Raw genomic sequence first — 8,167 nt, forward strand, 5'->3', positions numbered from 1 at the left:
GCAAACATACCATTAGCAAACAAACAAGTAAATGAATAAATAGAACTTCACCTGTTCATATCAAAATCCTGAGATGAGACGGAGGCACACCTAGAGATAGGACCAACAACCACCCTGCCCCCTCATGTGAGGCTGCAGTCACAGAAGGGATAAGTGAGCCCAGGCTCAGTCACACCCAGTCTTAGCAGTCACGGCCATGGCCTGAGCTGCCCCAAGCCCCTGGGAGGCCTGTCAAAATGCACTGCTGGCCTCCATGCAGTTTATCTTTCAGCAGGCTCAAGGTGGCCCAAGAATTCATACCTCTGCCAAGTTCCTATTATGTTACCAGCCCAGAGGCCTCACTTTGAAAGCCACTGTGGTGATTGGAGCTGTCTCCATAAAGACCAGGCATCCACACAGCCTCAAGCCTCCCTATCAAGGGCAGAAGCTTTCCTAACCTGCTCCCTTCAGCAATGGGCTTGGATCATTAGAATCAGTTGCCCCAATTTGCCTGTTTTTGAATGGATAGGTAAAAAAAGTCATTCTAGGTGTGAAAGCATTATGCATGAAGGAAAGTAAAAGAATGGCAGAGCCCAGCCTGATGCCACCCTTACTCTCTGTTCTGATTTGCTAATGCTGTCTCAAAAACCCAGGAACTCCAGACTCAGAATTCACTTTTCAGCCAATTCCTGGATTCCTGATGGCCCCAAAACGAAGAACACAAGGCCCTAGCTTGTCCTGCTGGGGGTACTTCGGCCAGGGGCTGCTGACCCGTCTCCACTGAGGCCTACAAGGGTGAGAACTGTCCCACCAGAGGTCAGCAGTTCTTTGCCTCCCCCAGGAGTCAGAAGAGTTCTGTGGAGCCTGCAGGGCCCAACACATGCCACCCCTTGGTGTGCCTGACGGGTGAGGAATTTTTAACACCAGAGATCGGGAGGCAATGTGGTGTAGTGCAAAGAAAGCTGATCTAGGAGTTAAGATTTTTTTTTAAAATTCTAGCTCTTGTACTATTCCTACCTAACTGTGTGGTAAGTTCGGTTTCTGGGTTTTGGAATTCTCCCTGTCCTTGAAAGGGGAGGGGTAGTACTAGTGATCTCCAGGGTCCCATCCAACTCTGATAATCTTGAATTATATAAAAATGCTATAAAACCTGTAATATAAAGTGCAACTCCCAATCTAGAAGTCAAGGGGACTGGGCCGGAGGCACTTGAACCTTGGGCTCTGACCTGGAGGGGTGAGACCAAGGGCTCATTCTTTGACTTGCTTTTTCATATACCCAGGCAGCCCCTGGTCCCAGCAGCCAGGAGGGCTGCTCCCCCACCAGATTCCAGCCCCTGTCCTCCCCACCCTGGCTTGTAAGACAGAGCGCTGTCCCCACAATGGCTTCCCAACACTTGGACCCAGAAGGCGAGGTGGCCAGAGAGTCTGGGACATTTAGTATCCTCCCATCTCCACTTCTTAGGTCTCCTGCACTTAGGTCCTTCCTGCATCCTCCTCACAGCTTATCTCTGACACATGCGTAATAAATAAGACATTTGCACATTAAGGGTGATTGGGTCAGTTTTCTCCAGCCCCTCTCCCTTCATAGAAAAACATTAAATACAGGTTCAAAATAAAATACAAAGAGCAAAAAAAGGGCCTGATCTCAGGGCTGCCTGTTCTGCACCAGAGAATGAATCTACACATCCCTCTCAGACCTGCCTGGGAGGTCGCAGGGCCCTTTCCCTACCCCAAAGAGCCCAGAGCCCCTGAATGCACATATTTTTAATAAAATGTTCTCTTCCTATGAAGTCTCTTGAGCTCTGTATGTGCAGCAGTGTATTTGTCTCTTCTGGTATTTACTTGAAGTGATTTGGTCTCTGTCCCTATGTTTTGCAGAGAGGATTACTTCTAGTTATAACAGCATCATCAATTTTTCAGAGATATCTTCTAGGCTCAGCTAGCTATTGGCCTTTGGATATGTGTTAGGATCCTACCCCCTTTGTTAGGGAGGAAAGATTGTAGCCTGTTTGGTCTAGTATCCATTTCTTTGATAATGGACTGTAGTATTGTTTATGAAAATCTGGATACAGGCCTACGTGGAATGCCAATAACTATGTCCTCTTGGCTATAGTATTACAATAAACAATACCACAAATATTGAGTACAAACTGGATAATGATAAATTCTAATAATTAATAGTGTACCATCTTTAACCATCGAAATAAGAACTATAGTTATAGAACAAACTCTAAGACCAAGTATATATTTACATACAGTAAATATCTACTTAATAAAGTAAGTTTATTTTTCAAAATAAAATAGTATTCAGCTATAGTAAGATATAGTTAATTTCCTATAGATTCATAAGGTAGATGGTGTAGGTATGGAAGTTTTAAAAAAAGTAAAAACACCAAATAAATTATGAAACATTAAACAATTCAAGATAGGATGAAAGTGGTAAAAGTTCCTATTAAGGAGTAAAGGAGTGGTGATAGTGGACATCCTTGTCTTGTTCCTGATATTAGTGTGAAGAATTTCAGTTTTTGACCATTTAGTATGATGTTGGCTGTTGGTTTTTCATAGATGGCTTTTATCAGGTTAAAGTGGAGACCATCTATGCCAATTTTTTGTAGGGTTTTTATCATGAATTCATGTTGGGTTTTGTCGAATGTTTTTTCTGCATCTATTCAGATGATCATATGGTTTTTGTCCTGTCTCTATTAATATAGTGCATTATATTTATTGATTTGCAAATGTTGAACCGTCCCTGTATCCTTGCACATTGGTCAGGTTGTATGATCTTCTTGATGATCTTTTGCATTCTATTTGCCAGTATCTTATTAAGGATTTTAACATCCATGTTCACTAGTGAGAGTGTCCTATAGCTCTCTTTCTTCACTGGGCCTTTCTCTGCTTTTGGGATCAAGGTGATGTCTGCTTTCAGGAATGAATTTTGGAGTTTTGCTTCCCTTTCAATTAAATGGGCATCTGAAATGAGTGGACATTTCTCAGACAAAGAAGTAGAACTAGCAAATAAACATATGAAAAATGTTCAATATCACGTCATTCGAGAGATGCAAATGAAAGTAAAACTGAGATTCCACTTGACCCCAGAAAGAATGGCTGCTATCAGGAAATCAACCAATAACAAAAACTGGTGGTGCTGAGGGGAAAAAGAAACCCTTTTCTACTGTTGGTGGGAGGGCAGATTGGTGCAACCACTGTGGAAATCAATAAGGAGATACCTCAAGCAACTAGGATTAGAGGTCCCACTTGACCCAGCTATTCCCCTACTGGATATCTTCCCCAAAGAATCATACCACAGTGATATATGTGCACCCATGTTTATAGTGGCACAGTTTGTAATAGCTAAAACTTGGAAACAGCCCAATTGCACATCTATTGGTGACTGATAAAATGTTTTTTGTTTTTTATAAAATGGAGTACTTCTCAGCCATAAAGAATGAAAAATTAGAGACATTTATAGCCAAATGGATATACATTGAGGTGATACTATTAAGTGAAATAAATAGGACAGACATATATAAATACTGAATAGTTTCTCTTGTATGAAAAACTGAGAGTGCAAATAAGGATCAACAGGTATAATAGATAGTGCAAATAAGAAAAGGTCCAAAGGGGAAGGGGAAGTGGGAGGGGAAGGGAAAAGGAAAGAAGGAAATGGAATTAATATGAGAAAATGAAAAAAAAAAAGAAACAAAATCTTTGTAAATAGAGAGGATTGGAAGGGTTGAAGGGAGGGGAGGGGAATGGGGAAAATAATAATAAAAAGGAGTAAGGGAAAATTAGAAGTATTAGATAGCAGCAAGAACAACAAAACCCAACTAGGACAAGGACAAATGATAGGAAATGGAGATTAATCTAGAGGAAAAGAAAATAAGAAACACTCAGGAAACAGGCTGAAAGAGCTAGACAGAAAATAAAAGAGACAGAGAAAAAAGAGAGGACCAATTCAAACAAATAAAATAAAGTTATATTTTAAAAAGGAAGAGTAAGAAAATGGGTGATACAACTCCAAACTCCACTAACAGTTTAAAAAACAAGTAACAGAGGATAAAAGAAAAAATTGGGTTAAATGAAAGGAGAAGAGAAAACAAGAAAGAAAAAGGAAACAAAAACAAAGCAAAAAAACAAAACAAAAACAAAAAACAAAAAACAAAGCAGAAATAAGCCTATGTGTTTCCAGGAGTGTTTTCTCCCAGAGCCTGTAGTATTTGGTCTTGCAAATCACATCCCCCTTTGCTCCCCTTTATGGTCTGTGAGTTTGTGTGGAGATTTCTCAGTTCATTTGGTCCCTTGTCAGTAACCCCCCACTTATGACAACTGTTCAAACTGGGGCACCAGCCCAAACAGGTATGGAGCATTATATTGTGAAGCTCTTGGCATGCATAGAGTCCTGCTGGTTGGGTACTGGAGACCTCTGTAGTGAATTCTGATCTCCTGGCTCAGTGCTATGACACATAGCAGGAAGAAAGACATAGAGACAAAGAGACAGAGATACAGGGAGCCAGGATGATCAGTGCGTGAGCAGTCAAGGCTTGAACAAGCAGAGGCCCTGAACACTGAGAGCCGTTGATATTTCTTGGGGATATTGTAGATTGAGGTAAAAAGGCTACGTGAAGGGGCTGTGTGGAGTTGCTATGGATTTGTTACTGATGCAGGCAAGGCTTGTAAAGGAAGAGACAAAGCATTCTTGAATCAGGAACAGAACAGATGAAATATAGATTGTGGTTAATAATTAACCTTGTCTTTTTAGTAAAGAAATCTTGGATTTTGGGAACGGAATCTGGGTGTGCATCACTCTGACCTAGGCACATAAGCTTTGGACAGGTTCATTTCTATAAACAAGCCAATCATGGGGTTAACTCTTCACAGTACTGTTCATAGCCTACTTTGAGCATAATCAATGGCATGGTTTTCCACAGTTGGGCACTAATGCTGGGTACTTGATGTATATTCTAGTGTTCACAGGGCCAACTTCAGACACCAGATGGAGGCTTGTGTTGCCTCAGAATGCCCAGTGGAGACCCAGGTGTTCTTGGGGCTGATATAGAAAGATTCTAGCAGGCCCAGTGAGGGCACAGGGCACTGGATAGTGTCTCATGAGCATCCAGAGCACTAGACAAAACAGACAGATTTAATCCTTGCTGCTAACCAGGCAGAGGACTGGTCTATTGTACCAGAGAAGAGACTGTGCCTTGAACTCTAGCTAAATGCAGGGTGGAGACTGATGTGCCCACAGTGGGGACAGTGCACCTGATGCTGAATGGATGCTGCCACAGTCCAAGTGAACCAGTAGAGACTCCTGTGGGATTCCAACACCCCATGGAAACCCAGGCTGTCTGGGGACTGGTGTTAGATGTCAAACAGAGCCTCTGGCAGGTCTAGGATTAGAGCAGGGCAGTTGGAGCTGGGTGTAGACTGAGGCAAGCCTGAGGTGCTGAGTAGAGACACAGACTGGATCAGTGTTAGGTCTGTGTGCTGGATAAGTGTCCCAGTTAGTGTGGGATAAACTTCAGGCTCCTGGCAGTGACTCTGGTGGGTCAGGGTCCAATACTGAAAACTCCTGACATAAGCAGCGATTGCTTGATTATCCTTTCTGAGTGTGAGATTGGAGACAGCGAGGGAGTGTCTCCTGATCACTCATCATTGGTGTGTGCCAGCAAAAATGCTGTCTGGCTGTAGCTTCCTCAGTGTTTGCAGAGGGAAAAATGAGATGAAGGGGCCCATATATCCCAAGTCCATGTTGTGAGGCTAGACTGCTGCACTCCTTGGATCCCTTCAGCTATTTGGGAAGTTCTCAAAAGTGGCTGTTCCTGAGATTGGTGAGGATGGGGGCCCTGTTGAACTGTTTACCTGCTTCTTAGTGCCTACGCATATGTTTTGTTTGATCTACAAATCTCATCTTTCAAATTTTCAAACTGATTTTTTTTTGTAACAAGGTATGTCTCTCCCATTCTTCTGGTTACTTGTGTTTTTAATCGAGTCTCTCAGATTTGACTCCTCCTCTAGTTAGCCCTGTTGGATCCTCTCAAACTTTCAATTGGTTTATTTTTTTTCCACTTATTTATATCAGTGTGGGCTCATGAATTCCTATTTTATTAAATGGATAATAATTTTTACTATCATTACTTGTCCCCAAATGCTATCATAATTGTCTCCAGTTTGGCTGGTGGGATCCTCTTAAAGATGTTTTTTTTTTTTTTTCCATTCTTGAATACCTTCTTGCTTTCTGGAGCACCAAGGTGTTTCAGAATCTCCCCATTGCTATCTCTAGAATCAGCTGTTTTCCAGGGAGCCATGGCTTTCTTTAGAGGAGAGAGATACCTGGAAAGAATTTTGGATGGCAGGTGTGCTCATTGCTGTTGGGACATTGCTTTCTTGGTGGCCAGAATGAGGACTTCCCTGTGTCTACGTACTCATTTTGTGTCCACACGTACTCAGGCTTATGAATGCACACCAATATCTCCAACTCTCATCCAACACCATGGGCTAATCATGGGTTCCTTATTCTGTAATCACTTCTCTAATAATGGAAGCCTGGTTCTCATTAGCCTTAACGCCTTTCTCGTTTGGGTCCTCTCGAGGCTCACCATTTACCATTCTCCAGTGTCCTCCATGCACTCTACCACATGTCTTGTTTCCAGTTCAGAGACCAGTCTGCTCACTCACTTCTAGGCTGTCATCTTGCTCTTCCTTCTGCACCAAGACCTTCTCATTATGTGGCTTTTCCCAGTGCAGCATCTCATCTACATTTTTCTTGACCCTCATCAGAATCCTTAGTTCTGGTCCCTTTCATATCAGCTTTTAGAACATTAGGAGAAATAGTTGCACTTTCAATTTTGGTAAGACTATCAAGTCTAATGAGGAAATAGGCTCCCTGAACACAGCTGGTATTTAAAGAGGAAAAATTCTCACAAAGTTATTATTACATTCATTATTCTCAGGAACTGAGTGAATAACAAACCTCTCACATTATTGTCATATTATCTTCATGTCAGTGTGGCAAATACAGATACAGTTGTTCTCTCCAGGGAAGATCCCAGAACTACTTTCAAAACAAAAGTTAGGGTGTGCGTTGGTCAGCTCTATGTTACCAAAATGGAATGCCTGAATCAAATTAACTGACAACGCGGAAAGGATATCTTAGTTCTCATCTCAGTTTTGGGCATTCTAGTCCAAGATCTGGTAGCCCCACTGCTTAGGGTATCTGGTGAGAGTAGCACATCCTGGTGAGCATCTTTGGCTCAGTTTGCTTAGATTTTAGTCAGGACACAGATGAGGGGAGAAGACACACACACATACATAGAAGGAGAGAAAGGTAGAGAGAGAGGGAGAGAGGGAGGGAGGGAGAGAGAGAGAGAGAGAGAGAGGGAGTGGGAGAGTTCAAAATCCCTTAGAGAGTAACCCCCAGAGGTCCTAAGAATCTTCACAAGACCTCACCTATGGGGCTGGGGATTTAGCTCAGTGGTTCTGCTGCCTGCCTCACAAGTGCAAGGTCCTGAGTTTGATCCCTGGTGGAAAAAAAAAAAAGAAAGAAAGAAAAAAGATGCTGCCACCTCCGAGTAGTGCCACCCTGGATAACTGACAGTGATAGGCATATAATATAGTAGGCTCCCAGTACATTTTTAATTGAATTAACAAATGAAGAAATTTAATTCCTGAGCATGTGATACTGACACTTAGGCCATGGATAATAAACAAACGGCGAATAATACTTTTTTGGTCTTTAGAGCAAAAGATTTTCTACAATCATGTCCTCAACCTTGGCATTTGGGGCTAACTTTTTACTGTTTATCAGATAGAAGTCTTTGCTACTTACCACTATTTGAAACTTCACCCTTCATTCAACTGTTGCAATCTCTTTGTCCCATTCCTTGGGAATGCCATGGTAATGACTGTTCTTCATATTATTAAACTGATAAGAACAGATACTACACTTGATCTTAGCCAAAAGGCTGAGAAGCGATGTCTTCTACACATTATTTTGAAACCTACAGATGTGAAATTCCTGTGGTCTAGTAACACAGGACTCTTGGAAAGCCATGGTGAAAGTCGGTCCTGCTGATCAGATTTCCTCTCTCTCATTAAAAATTTGGACTTGAGGGCCAGGGATTTAGCTCAGTGGCATAGAGCCTGACTTGCATGTGCAAGGTCCTGAGTTTGATCCCTGGTAAAAAAAAGT

The 8,167-nt window shown here is 42.2% G+C and overlaps 1 pseudogene; it reads right to left on the reverse strand.

Annotated features, from left to right (window-relative positions):
- Positions 1-7,831: 7,831 nt before the first annotated feature.
- On the reverse strand, positions 7,832-7,952 carry LOC117284545 (annotated as a pseudogene).
- Positions 7,953-8,167: the final 215 nt, after the last annotated feature.

The sequence above is a fragment of the Fukomys damarensis genome, unplaced genomic scaffold (genome assembly GCF_012274545.1).
Source record: "Fukomys damarensis isolate Sample0158 unplaced genomic scaffold, DMR_v1.0_HiC HiC_scaffold_37, whole genome shotgun sequence".
NCBI classification, from domain to species: domain Eukaryota; kingdom Metazoa; phylum Chordata; class Mammalia; order Rodentia; family Bathyergidae; genus Fukomys; species Fukomys damarensis.